This window comes from Saccostrea echinata, unplaced genomic scaffold (genome assembly GCF_033153115.1).
Source record: "Saccostrea echinata isolate AGI-Se365-2 ecotype Australia unplaced genomic scaffold, CSIRO_AGI_Sech_v1 ptg000005l, whole genome shotgun sequence".
In the NCBI taxonomy this organism is placed as follows: domain Eukaryota; kingdom Metazoa; phylum Mollusca; class Bivalvia; order Ostreida; family Ostreidae; genus Saccostrea; species Saccostrea echinata.
In genome coordinates, this window is record NW_026889754.1 from 9,798,052 (window position 1) to 9,812,115 (window position 14,064).

Below are 14,064 nucleotides of genomic sequence, written 5' to 3' on the forward strand. Positions count from 1 at the left end.
TCATTTCTCATCAGAAATGGAAAATGATATTCGAAATTTGTGGGGATACGAATGTTTTTTTTTTAGCTCATACACCACTAATTCCAGAGGAATGGCTATTTTAATAAATAACAATATTGATATCAAAGTAATCTCAGAAAAAGATGATGCAGATGTATACTTAAAACATGTATAGAAAACCATGAGGTATTGATATGTGATGTTTATGCTCCAAATACTGATAAACCTGATTTTTTTTAAAGTATACAAAATCATATAGAAGATTTGCAGTGTAGTAACATTATCTGGTGTGTAGATTTCAATTTGGTTTTGAATCCAGAGTTAGATTATTATAACTATAAAAAAGTAAATAATCCAAATGCAAGGAGCAAACTCTTAGAAATAATAGAGATTAATGGCTATGTAGATCCTTTTATACAACTTCATGAGTCACTTCGTAGATATTCATGGAGGAAAGTCTCCATTAAAGCAAATTAGGTTAGATTTTTTCCTACTGTCAGAGCCACTTTAATCAGGATTAGATACATGTACAATAGAGCCCAGTTACAGATCAGATCATTCTATCATTTCTCTCTCGTTAGTATTTAATGACTTTAAGAGGGGTCGCGGCTTGTGGAAATTCAATAACTCATTACTTTATGACGAAAAGAACTTGAACTGTATTAAGGATGTTATCTTACAGGTTAAAAGACAATATGCAATTCCAGTTTACAATTATGACAACATGCACACAGTGCCAGATGAAAATATTTTCTTTACCATAAATGAACAATTATTTTTGGAAACCTTACTATTAGAAATAAGGGATAAAACTATAAAAATAAGTACAACTCATCATTTTTTTCCTGGTGGTGTGTTTCTTTTATAAACAACCAATAACAAAAATTATTTTTTGCGGCCCACTTGACGCTTGCGTCAATATGTTTTCTGTTGATGTTGAAATGCAGTCGAGGTTGGTTTCATCAACTCTTCATCTGTTTAAAAAGACTGTATTCAACTTCAAAATCAGGGGAAAGTGCTTCAAATATTTAAAGGAGTTTCCCCTATTATTCCATTTTTAGGTCACCTGAGTCACTCAGGTGACCTATTGCTATCCGTTTCTGTCCCTCGTCGTGCGTCGTCCGTTAACGTTTGAACATGTTCAACTTCTTCTCTAGAACCGCTCAACCAATTTCAACCAATTTTGGCATATAGCTATATGGGTGACGGAGAACACAAATTGTGAATTTCATGGTCCCTGCCCCCTTGGGGCCTAAGGGGTGGGGCTAAAACCACCAAAATTGATGCAGTCTTTAAAAATCTTTTTCTTTACTCCTGGACATCAAGCAGTCAAACTGTTGGCATGATTGTAATAAGCATTGGGCGCTCTACCTAAATTATGAAATTCATGGCCCCAGGGTCAGGGGTTCTGGTGCTAGGGCGGGGCTCTATTGATTATATAGTGAAAATGCATTAATTGTTTGAAAATCTTCTTTTCTGCTCCTGGGTATTATTTAAACAAACTAAGTGCATGGTTATGACAAGCAATGATGCCTTTTCCGAAATTGTGAAATTCATTGCCCCTGGGTCAGGGGTTCTGGTGTGTGTGTGTGGGGGGGGGGGGCTCTATTGATTATAGTGAAAATGCATTAATAATTCTTTGAAAATCTTCTTCTCTTCTCCTGGGTATTATTTAAACAAACTAAGTGCATGGCTATGAAAAGCATTGATGCCTTTTCCAAAATTGTGAAACTCAAGGCCCCTGGGTCAGGGGTTCTGGTGTTTTTTTGGGGGGTGGGTGGGGGGGGGGGGGCTCTATTGATTATATAGTGAAAATACATTAGTCTTTGAAAATCTTCTTCTCAGCTCCTGGGTATTATTTTAACAAACTAAGTGCATGGTTATGACGAGCATTGCTGCCTTTTCCAAAATTGTGAAATTCATGGCTCCTGGGTCAGGGGTTTGACCCTTTTTTCAGTAACGTAATTATGCCATGTGTGTATTGTTTTGGATTAGGGTCTCTCTCCGCTTATTGCATACTTTTTTCCTTGACAAAAACTTTTTAAAGCGTTTGTAAGACTCTCTTACAGGCAGTGCCAGGGAAATCTTCAGAGCAAAAAGAATAATAGTATTTGTTCTCGACATTCGTCACAAGTCACGGGGATTGAAAATGAATTTATGAGTTCTTACTCAGTACTTGACTAATTATTTCATTAATCCTGATCATCCTACTTCTCTTGCTTTTAAGCAACAAAGCTTCTATCAGTTTATTTTATACTCTATGGATCCTTTGAATTGTTGTTTTATACTCAGGTGACCGTTAAGACCCTTGCCCCCCTTTTTGTAAATTTCTACATGCAGAATTTCTTACCAATTGGTTTTGTCTGACTTGGTAATAAGTTAACAAGAAAGAAAATTGTCATTCCTATTAAGTATTACTATTTATTATATACTTTAGGTTCATTCATGTATTAATATATTGGATCTGTTTTTAGATGAATCAGTGATGAAGAAATGACAATTTAGATTACTTGACTCTCAGAAGAATTCAGTCATACCTAGATTATGATGGCATTCCATTTCTGATTCTGCTAAAAAGATTTTGGAGTGTCATCAAGGTCCAGACAGAGATGGAAAATCTTATTTAAAAAAAGCAGAAGAGTATTGAAAATGTGGTATAGGATAAATTCATGTAGTTTGCAATAACAATTTCCTCATTTCTGTTACTTCTTCGTAGATGAAGAATGTTGAGAGTATTACTTGACCTGTTTCGTTAATATGTAAAATAATTTGCAGGCAAAATATACAATGGGTTACATAAAATGTTCATTTTTAATGTGATTATTAAGGCCAATTTTTGTAAACAAAACTTTCCTTGACCCTTCCTTACTTGGAATAACAAAATTGGTAAGGTATATAGAGGGTTTTTTTTTTATATAGTTATAGAAAAAAAACTTAATATTTCAAGTTTGGATAATTAATAATGGGACAAGAAAACTTTGAATTATTACTTTAATTTTAAAACGAAGTGTTTCCTAGTTATTAATTAAAGCTTTGATCGGGCAGGTTTTAGTCAGTCCAGCGAGGGCAAACAATTTTTTTAAAGATTGCCTTGTTTGTTTGTTCTTTAACGTCCCTCTCTACAATTTTTCACTCATATGGAGATTTCACTTGTCAGTAGAGAGCTGTAAATGTTGTCCTATACTCGGCACTTACGGCCATTGAGCAGCGAGGGATCTTTTTCGTGCCAGCACTCACTGTAACACGGGACCTCGATTTATACGATCTCATCCGAAGGACCGATCTCCACGTCACACAGTGGGATTCGAACCCGCAACGCAAGGATCAATTCCTTTCTCGCTGACTCAAGAGCAGACACTCTAACCACTGCGCCACGCGGGCGACAAGATCGCCTTGAAAGTGCATTGTAAGTGATAAAATATCGAAATTAATGGACAATTTATTTTGTAATTTTATAGTCTGATCATACGTATAGAAAGAAGCGTAGAAGGGTACAGACTAGTAAGAAAAGAGGTTGCCCTGCAAAAATTAGAATTCGGCATGTACTGTAGTTTCCAAGTTACCAAGTAAACTTTCAATAGAGTCAATATTAGGCCATAATAAAAAAAAATCATAGATTCTCATCCACGCCTGCCCCGATTTTTTTTAATTTCTATTTTCTTTGGAAGAATAAATATAATTCACTGACAACTTTTTATTTTGAAACTTATGTTTTTTTTGCTGCACTTTAATTATATAAGTCGCATTTTCTTCATGGTTCATTTTATATTACAGATTATACAGATACTTAGCATACAGGCGATTTACTCGTTGGATCTGGCATATCCTTGGAAAAGGGAGACGAAAAATTATCCCAGCTTGTGTGGTTTCCAAAATCAGACAGACATTTCCATCAGAGTCTTATGCTGGTTTCAGCGTTTATGAAGTGATATTAATTCCACTATTAAATCAATCTTGTATTAAATACAACACATTTTACACTATCATTTTCCATCGAAGTTTATATATCTATATGTCCTTGTTGATCAGTTTATTTTTTTCATAGTCTTTATAATCATGTGTCAGTGGACGTGGTTCATCTGCTTTATGGCTAAACGCAAAAACTTCATAGGCAAACTTTAAGGAAGAATAGTGCCGTCATTGAATGAAAATCTTTCCCAGCAATTTTCTAACATATTCTGTGCAACGAAGAGAAAATAAGAATGAAGATTTTGGAAGGAAAGCAACTAAGTGACTTTGGATGATTTCATTATAGCTCCTTTGCCGCTGTTGCAAAATGTAGAATCTCTGAATACGTCAATGGTGTATCACCTTTTGGGGAAAAAAAAACATGAAAATAATTTTGTCAAGGAATCTGGAACATTCTTTCAATATTTGAGTCACCACCGTTTAATAATAATTTGACATCGTGAAAAAAATACCATTATATATACTGATCTGTAAAAACAAAATTATAAACAGAGAGAGTCTGCACCACGCTAAGAATGACCAATTTCATTGGTATACAGTGACTTTTTATTTGTGATATGACTCATGATACAAAGTTTAAATGCTGATATTTCATGCACTAATTTGATTTCTTGAATTTTTTGAATATACTTCATAATTGCATTGACCATCACATGGATTTCACTTCGATCTTTAGTGATCAGATCACTTAACCATTGAAGTGTTAATTGACTTGATATATTTTTGTCAACTTGTCAGATAATTATGATGACTTGTCAGATCTCAGAAAAATATTATGTCAACTACATGTAGATGGCACAAACTGGGCAAGGACTTTCATGTTAAATTTTAAAACAAGAGAATAAATGACTAATAAACAAAAAGATCTAACAAGTGAACATAAGTATCTAACAAGGCGATAAAGTTATCTGACAAGTGTTTGCAGATATATGCCACATGTTAAACTGCATAGATTTTAATATTTCATTTAAAGTTTCACAATAATGCAATTTAAAGTGGTAAAAAGTTGTATACATTTATAAAGATACCGAGAGGTAAAATTTTGAGCAACATAGTAAGTTTACAGTTTCTTAATATTTTAGAACTTTATTATTCACTTGTATCTGATGATTTGGAACTTTAAAAAACTTGAACAATATACCTGATGTCAATGATTTTATGTTTCCCCCCAATTAACAAGAAAAGAAGGAAGACTTAGTTTCCAAGCTAACTTTTTGGAGAGGAAAAAGAACACCTTTTTCCACCTGGGACAACTCGTTGCATTATCTATTCTTCAAGATGGACCAGGAGCACCAATCTTCTCAGAGTGTATCACTGACTATATACTGAATGGAAAATCCAATTCACTGGACCAGGATGATTTGATGGAAGGTTCAAAGGAAATCTTGGAAAAAGTACAAAGTTTTTTCCAGTAATAATACGTTCATATAATAAATGCTAAAAAAAGCTTCATATATTAGAATTTTGTATATTAACAATTAAGATTGTTAATATAATTACATAATTTTTAGTCAAATGACCATTTTTGAACAGCTAGTTTTTTTTTTCTTCAATTGGATGTACTAATTACCATGCACTGGTAACTTGTAGATGGCTACTTGTTCCTCAGAGGATGAATTACAGCAACAGTACATGACTATAACAGACTATGCTACTGATGCTGGATTTCTCTTACCAGTAAGACGATTTACTGAAAAGCATGTGCCAACACTCCAAGCATGCTTAATAGAAAACCAAGTTGTGAGCGGTAAGAAGGAGCTGGACAAGTTTATTAAAGGTACACTGATGTGAATTAAGTATTCCACTCAAATATATGGTATTATAAAAAATGTTCTCCATGAACATGCAGTATTTATAATATTAAATGATTTAAAGAATTCTAATTGTAATTATTTTTTTATGAAACGAAGTTGCAAGAGGTTGTTCTGCTCTACAGTGTCCTTGCCAATTTGAAATTACCCAATATTGTATTATCAGAATATATGTATTAAGCTTGTGTTTTTTAGGATTAGATACCCACCAGCTAAAAAGTGCTCTTCAACAAGAGGGGACGAGAGAAAAATGTAGAGGACTTTTTAGCAGGAAGATAAAACCAGTAACAGCTGCTGCTATTCGACAGTTACTCAAATTCAAGTACACAGATGGAAACAAAAGGCAGCAGGAGATGGTAACTGGACAAGGCTTCCTTACCTTTTTACAAGCTACTAAAGGTATGCAGTTTACCTAGTGTAATCTAGCTTAACAATTTTTACTACCTCATCTCCCTTCAGTAATTTACTAAGAATATCTATATTTAGCAACTGAAACCTTATTTCTATGCACGGATATTCAAAGACTGGAGAGGGGGGGGGGGTTATAGTTTTTGCCTTGTCCATCTGTCTGTCTAGCTGTCTGTCCACAAAAATTCTTACCTTGCCTATAACTATAAATTGGGTAGAGCTATGGCTTTCATTTTCACAAGGGACAAGGCCTTTCTTTGGGTACCAATGTATTTTTGACCATGGAGTTTCACCCGTTTTTGCAAAATTTTACTAAACTATAACTTTCGTCGTAACTTTTGAACAGTTTAAGCTTGGGCTTTCATACTTCACATGTGTTGTCATTGTAACAAGACCTCTCCTTGGGTGTTTGATTGATTTTTTTATTTTTTTTACCTTGACTTTTTTTTTTTTTTTTTTTAATTTAACCTTGACTATAACTCTTCGATAATTAGTACCAAGACTTTCATGTTAATTTCCTTATGACAATACCTTTCTTGGGATACCAACAATTTTGACCTTGAAGTTTGACCTACTTCTGAAAAACTTTAACCTTGATCGTAACTTTAAGACAGTACACTTAGTGCTAGGGTTTTTAGCTCACCTGAGCTGAAAGCTCAAGTGAGCTTTTCTGATCACTCGTTGTCCGTCCGTCTGTAAACCTTTCACATTTTCAACTTCTTCTCAAGAACCACTGGGCCAATTTTAACCAAACTTAGTACGAAGTATCCTTGGGTGAAGGGGAGTGTAAATTATTAAAATAAAGGACCAGGTCCCCTTACAAGGGGAGATAATCAAGAAAAGACAAAAATAGGGTGGGGTCATTAAAAAATCTTCTTCTCAAGAACCACTGGGCCAGAAAAGCTGAAACATATGTGGAAGCATCCTTAGAAAGTGTAGATTCTAATTTGTTAAAATCATGACCTCCGAGGGTAGGGCAGGAACACAATAGGGAATCCAAGTTTTACATTGAAATATATAGGAAAAATCTTAAAAAATCTTCTTCTCAAGAACCACTGGGCCAGAAAAGCTGAAACTTATGTGGAAACATCCTGGGATAGTGTAGATTATAAATTGTTCAACTCATGACCCCCGGGGGTAGGGCAGGGCCACAATAGGGAATCCAAGTTTTACATTGAAATACATCAGACAAGTCTTTAAAAATCTTCTCAAGAACTGCATGGCCAGAAAAGCTGAAACTTAAGTAGAAGCATCCATTGTTCAAATCATGACCCCCGGGGGTAGGGCAGGGCCACAATACGGAATCCAAGTTTTACATTGAAATACAAAAGAAAAATCTTTAAAAATCTTCTTCTCAAGAACCACTGGGCCAGAAAAGCTGAAACTTATATGGAAGCATCCTGGGGTAGTGTAGATTATAAATTGTTCAAATCATGACCCGCAAGTAAAAGATAAATAAAAATGAGACAAAAATAACTTATCTTATTAAAAGTTCTTCAAAGACCATAAGAGAGGTCAATGCGAGAGGTCTTAATATGGGTCTACCTGATTAATAAAACTAAGAAAATAACTTTTTGAATTATATGATAAACATTCTTGCATAATTATCTTATTCTATTAACATTTCAAATACATTATTTACAGTGATTAATTATCAAAGGTGAATGGCAAAGGGGAATAACTTTGCTCAGCAGAATACAACTTGATATAGCCCTGGCCAGGACCAGAACACTTGACTAAATGGTCCAGGTGTTCAAAATTCTGATAAAAATACCCTTGCGTATAAAAACTTTTACTCTGTTTGCCTCGCATATGCCCAGAAACATAGAAGATTTTCAAAGAAATGCATTTCACTATATTATTTAATAAATAAAGCATCATCCTTACACCAGACATCTGACCAATTGGCCATGAACTCACAATTCTGGAAGAAGCACCCTTGCTCATCATAACTACACTTGTTTCTTTGCTTTATAACCAGTAGTAGACAAAATATTTTGAAAGAAATAAGGCATTTTCACTATATAATCAATAGAGCCCCTCCCCAATTCACCAGAAGCCCTAGCCCAGGGGCCATGAATTTCACGATTTTGGAGAGGCATTCTTCCTTATCATAACAATGCACTTCCTTTGTTTGAAAAGTACCCAGGAGCAGAGAAGATTTTGAAAGAATTTATGCATTTTCCCTACATGATCAATAGAGCTCTGCCCTAACACTAGAACCCCTGACCCTCGGGCCATGAAATTCATAATTTCTCAGGAGGCAGCCATTGCTCATCATAACTATGTACTTCATAACTACTTAGTTCATTTAATATCCAGGAGCAGAGAAGAAGATTTTCAATGAATAAATGTATTTGCACTATATAATCAATAGAGCCTCGCCCTAACATCAGAACCCTTGACCCTAGGGCTAGAATTTCACAATTTCTGAAAAGGCAGCCATGCTCACCATAACTATGTTCTTAGTTTATTTAATACCCAGGAGCAGAGAAGATTTCCAACGAATAAATGTATTTTCACTATATAATTAATAGAGCTCTGCCCTAACACCAGAACCCCTGACCCTGGGGCCATGAATTTCACAATTTTGAAAGAGGCATTTTGCTCATCATAACTATATTCTTCGTTTATTTAATACCCAGGAGCAGAGAAGAAGATTTTTAAAGAATTAATGAAATATTACTATATAATCAAAAAAGCCCCACCCTAACACCAGCACCCCTGACCCTGGGGCCACGAATTTCACAATTTTGGAAGAGGCATGCACTCTTGCTCATCATAACTTTATACTTGGTTAATTTATTTAAAACCCAGGAACAGAGAAGACTTTCAAAGAATTAATGCATTTTCACTATATAATCATTAGAGCCCCGCCCTAACACCAGAACCCCTGACCCTGGTGCCATGAATTTCACAATTTTGGTAGAGGGCTCAATGCTTATTACAATCATGCCCACAGTTTGACTGCTTGATGTCTAGGAGTAAAGAAGATTGATTGATTGTATGTTGTTTAACGTCCCCCTCGAGAATTTTTCACTCACATGGAGACGCCACCATTGCCGGTGGAGAGCTGCAAATTTTGTCCTATACTCGGCACTTACGGCCATTGAGCAGTGAGGGATCTTTTTCGTGCCAGCACCTACTGCGACGGGGGACCTCGGTTTATACGGTCTCATCCGAAGGACCGGCTTCCACGTCCCACAGTGGGATTTGAACCCGCGACGTAAGGATCAACTCCTTACTTCGAGACTCTAGAGCAGACGCTCTAACCACTGCGCCACGCGGGCGACGGAGTAAAGAAGAGGATTTTAAAGAATGCATTAATTTTGTTGGTTTTAGCCCCACCCCTCTGGCCCCAGGGGGGAAGGGACCATGAAATTCACAATTTTTGTTCCCCATCACCCATAGATGCTTTATGCCAAATTTGGTTGAAATTGGTTAAGCGGTTTCAGAGAAGAAGCTAAAAATGTTCAAATGTCGCACGATGACGGACGAAAACGAATAGCAATAGGTCACCTGAGTGACTCAGGAGACCTACAGTAAAGCTTTATGCAGTCAGAATGCTAAAAAATACTCAAGTTCCTATGGTTATGGTCCTAGTTGCCAGGGTAAAGAATGAAGACGAACATAATTTAGGAGAGCAGGGTACATTATGGACCACAAACTAATTTCAATTCATTCCAAGTTAAAAATTCTTTGAAAAAAAATAGCTGTATTGTATACTAGCAATGCAAAAAATCAAAAAATAAGGAAGATGAAAAAAAAAATGTTTGTACTACAAATGTCTGCATTCGGATATGAGATTTACTTGATTAGTGAGACAAACTAATATACGTTATTCATAAATCAGAAAAAAAACAGTACTCTAAGTCTGACCTAAATATAGTTAAGTTACTGTGAAATTGCAAGGCAAGTTAACAATGAAACTATGAAAAGCATATTTTGTACATTAATCAACAAGTAAAAGGATATTAAACAGGTCGAGGAATCTAACTTATATGGATATATTGTTGTAACTGTGCACAGCGGTGTTTACAGCGAACAATGGTCCAATCCAATGAATTAGCCGAAAAGCATGATGGTCTACTACATGTTTATATTTTACTACAAACACGTGGGTCAGGCAAAAGGACGAGATTTCAAATGACTGCGGGAAAGTCAACTAATAATTATTTTGAATGTTTTGGTGAAAAATATGAAGAAAAGGTACTAATTAAGATTTCCCATGCTCACATTAACAAACAAAGTCAATTTTCCGTGTTAAATAGTACGTTGAAATACCGCCCACAAAGTCTTCACAAGTAAATAAGAATCCAGTTTTTATAACTTGATATTCGTAAATTTGCCATGCTACTGGTGTTATTCATTGTTGCTTTGTTATTATTTGTTTACTACAAATTAAAAGTTAATGCATTTATAAACAAGAGGCCCATGGGCCTTGAATCGCTCTTCTGATAAACTGTACAACCTATCACTTCTATTTGAAGCCTCGAAGTATCCTGTATATTTAGATAAACCCTTGAAATTCCAATTCACACTCTGAGAACCCAAGATGATTCTAAGCCAATTAGTACCTGAGAGTTGGTCATGGTGACCTACTTATCACTTGTCATTCTCTGAGGACCCATCAACTAAGTTTGATGATTCTAAGACAATTAATACCTAAAATATTTTTTAAAATTATAACCATAAAATTTTATAAGTAGGTCAAAGTGACCTACTTTTCAATTGTTTTACTCCAAGGACCCAAGATGCATCAACTGACAAAGTTTGATGATTCTAAGCCAATTAGTATCTGTAATATTTAATTAAAGCCATAAATTTTCAAAAGTAGGTAACCGTGACCTACTTTTCAGTTGCTGTACTCCGAGGACCAAAGATACATCGACTGACAAAATTTGATGATTCTAGCCAATAAGTACCCAAAATATTCAATTACTGCCATAAATTTTCAAAAGTAGGTCACGGTGACCTACTTTTCAGTCAACCAACTCCGAGGACCAAAGATGCATCAACTGTCAAATTTTGACGATTCTAAGCTAAATAATTCCTGAAAATATTAAATACAGCCATAAATTTTCAAAAGTAGGTCACCGTGACCTACTTTTCAGTTGCTGTACTCCGAGGACCAAAGATACATCGACTGACAATGTTTGATGATTCTAGCCAATAAGTACCCAAAATATTTAATTACTGCCATAAATTTTCAAAAGTAGGTCACCGTGACCTACTTTTCAGTTGTTGTACTCTGAGGACCCATGACGCATAAACTGACAAAGTTTTATGATTCTAAGCCAAGTACCCGAAATATTTTATTAAAGCCATAAATTTTCCAAAAGTAGGTCATGGTGACCTACTTTTTTGTCGACCTACTCCGAAGACCCAAGATGCATCAACTGACAAAGTTTAATGATTCTAAGCCAATTAGTACCCGAAATATTTAATTAACGCCATAAATTTTCAAAAGTAGGTCACTGTGACCTACTTTTTAGTCGACCTACTCTGAAGACCCAAGATGCATCAACTGACAAAGTTTGATGATTCTAAGCCAATTAGTACCTGAAATATTTAATTATAGTCATATAAATTGAAAAGTAGGTCACGGTGACCTACTTTTCAGTTGACCTTTTTTGAGGACCCAAGATGCATCAACTTACAAAGTTTTATGATCATAGGACTTAAAATGTCCAAATTATGCCTCTAAAACGCTTTGAAATCGAATGCCTGCAAAGTTCAAAAAGTAGGTCACTGTGACCTACTTTTTAATAAATATGTTTTATGGCCCCAAGATGCATCATCTTACTAGATTTAATGATTCTAAGCCTCCCCGTATTCGAATTAATGACCTTAATTGTTTTAAAAAAGATTAGCCATAAAATTCAAAAAGTAGGTCAAGGTGACCTACTTTTTAGTTGACGTACTTTGAGGACCCAAGATGCATCAACTGACAAAGTTTGATGATCATAGGCCTTAAATTGTTCAAAATATGCCTCTAAATCATTTTGAAAAAGAATGGCCGCAAAATTTAAAAAGTAGGTCACCGTGACCTACTTTTGAGTCAACATGATATGAGGTCCTTAGATGCACCAACTGACAAGATTTGATGATCCTAGTCCTTATAGTAAGCAAAATATCAACATTTTAATAAAATGTAATTTTTGGTCAACTTTGAAGTGACCTTGAGACCACGCCCTTTGCCCCAGGGTAAATCCCCGTGCAAATTTTAATCTACAACATATCCTCATCCTTTTGTGTAAGTTTGGTGATAATCTGCCCAGTGGTTCTAGAGAAGAAGATTATTTAGCAACCAGTACTTTTGTTTCTATTTTCCTAATGATCTCCCCTTGTTAAAGGGTCACAACCCCAGTTTTAGTATAAAAGGGAGCCCTTGGGCCAAGGATACCCTGTGACAAATTTGACAATAATTGGCCAAGGGGTTCTTGAGTTATGGCCCATATTCTAAAAAGTTAACGCACACCGCACAAATGGCCATAGCATTAGCTCTTTGAGCCTTTGGCTCAGAAGAGCTAAAAAAAACTTAAGTTTATTGTTGTACGGCATTTATTTTACACAGTATCAAATTTCATGTACATGGATCATAGAACGTGTATTGAGTAGCATATATATCGAAGTTGTATACATAGTAAACAATGACAATACGTGAGTACACCACAGAGTCGATTGTTTTGGACCAAGGAATAGTCACGTGAAATTCATATTCACTGATAGTACAGCACGGGAAAAGCTGCCAGGCAATTGTCAACTAACGGACTTGTACAATGGAGTGTAGGAAACCCATATTTTACCGTTGTAAAACATTTGTATGTAAATGTGAGGATGGAATTAGTAGATAATATTGTATATATTGTATTAAGAGTGTAAAATGCTTGGAAAAATGAATCCTGTCTTTCCGAGATCGATTTGAAAAATTGTCCTTTTTGAAACGTGCATGTAGTATTTTTTGTAGTTACCAATAATGCAACTCATTTAGCCGATTGGTCGGTTTGTCAGTCACGTTGGTGCCTCATTTAGCATGTAAATTTATTCTGAAGTCACAGAAAAAAGTTTCCTTGACCTGTTAAAGTAACTGAAAATTATTGAAAATTTCAAGGCATTATACAATGAGTAGCTCTTCTGCTCCACCTAATTTCTTTGATCCTGAAGAAATTGAAGAACTTGTAAATAACACTGAATACCAAGTTGGTCAGTGTCACCATGATGATCTATCTCGTTTTTTAGTTCTTCAAGTACCTCATCACTGAGAGGACAAGGAACAATCTGTTCCTCTGATTCTTCTTGTGGTTCTTCTTGATCTGCTATCCCAAGATCTTCCACGCCAGACATTTCAGATACTTCACTCTCAATTGTTGGATCAAACAGGTCTTTCACGACAGTTCTCTCAGTACCAAACAGTTCTAAGGCCCTTGAAACAAACAGCTGATGTGGTGACATGTGACCCTCACTCCTCAACCCATGGTGGTTCCACTGCGACTGGAAAAGACTCAAATCAGAGTTGATTCTTGGCAAAAATACAAAATGTAATGCCCACAAGTGGATGGCATTACCTATTTCGAACAAGTGCTCACTTTCCATGTAGGTAAATAGATCATGGTATAGGTTAGTGACTCCTTTCCAGACGTCCACCCACAGACGTTCCACTCTTTGATTGTGTACACTTTTTCCTTGTATAGCACTACCTCTATTCTCCCCTCTTTTGTCCACCATGTATCTACACACAGACACATTCTCCCTACCCATATCACACCGAACACGTGATGGAAGACCATACTCTTCCACTCCCTTTTTAAAAAGACCTAAGTCTGTGGATGCCTTGTTGTTGTTTCTGGCTGCCAGATAGATATTGACTCTGCTG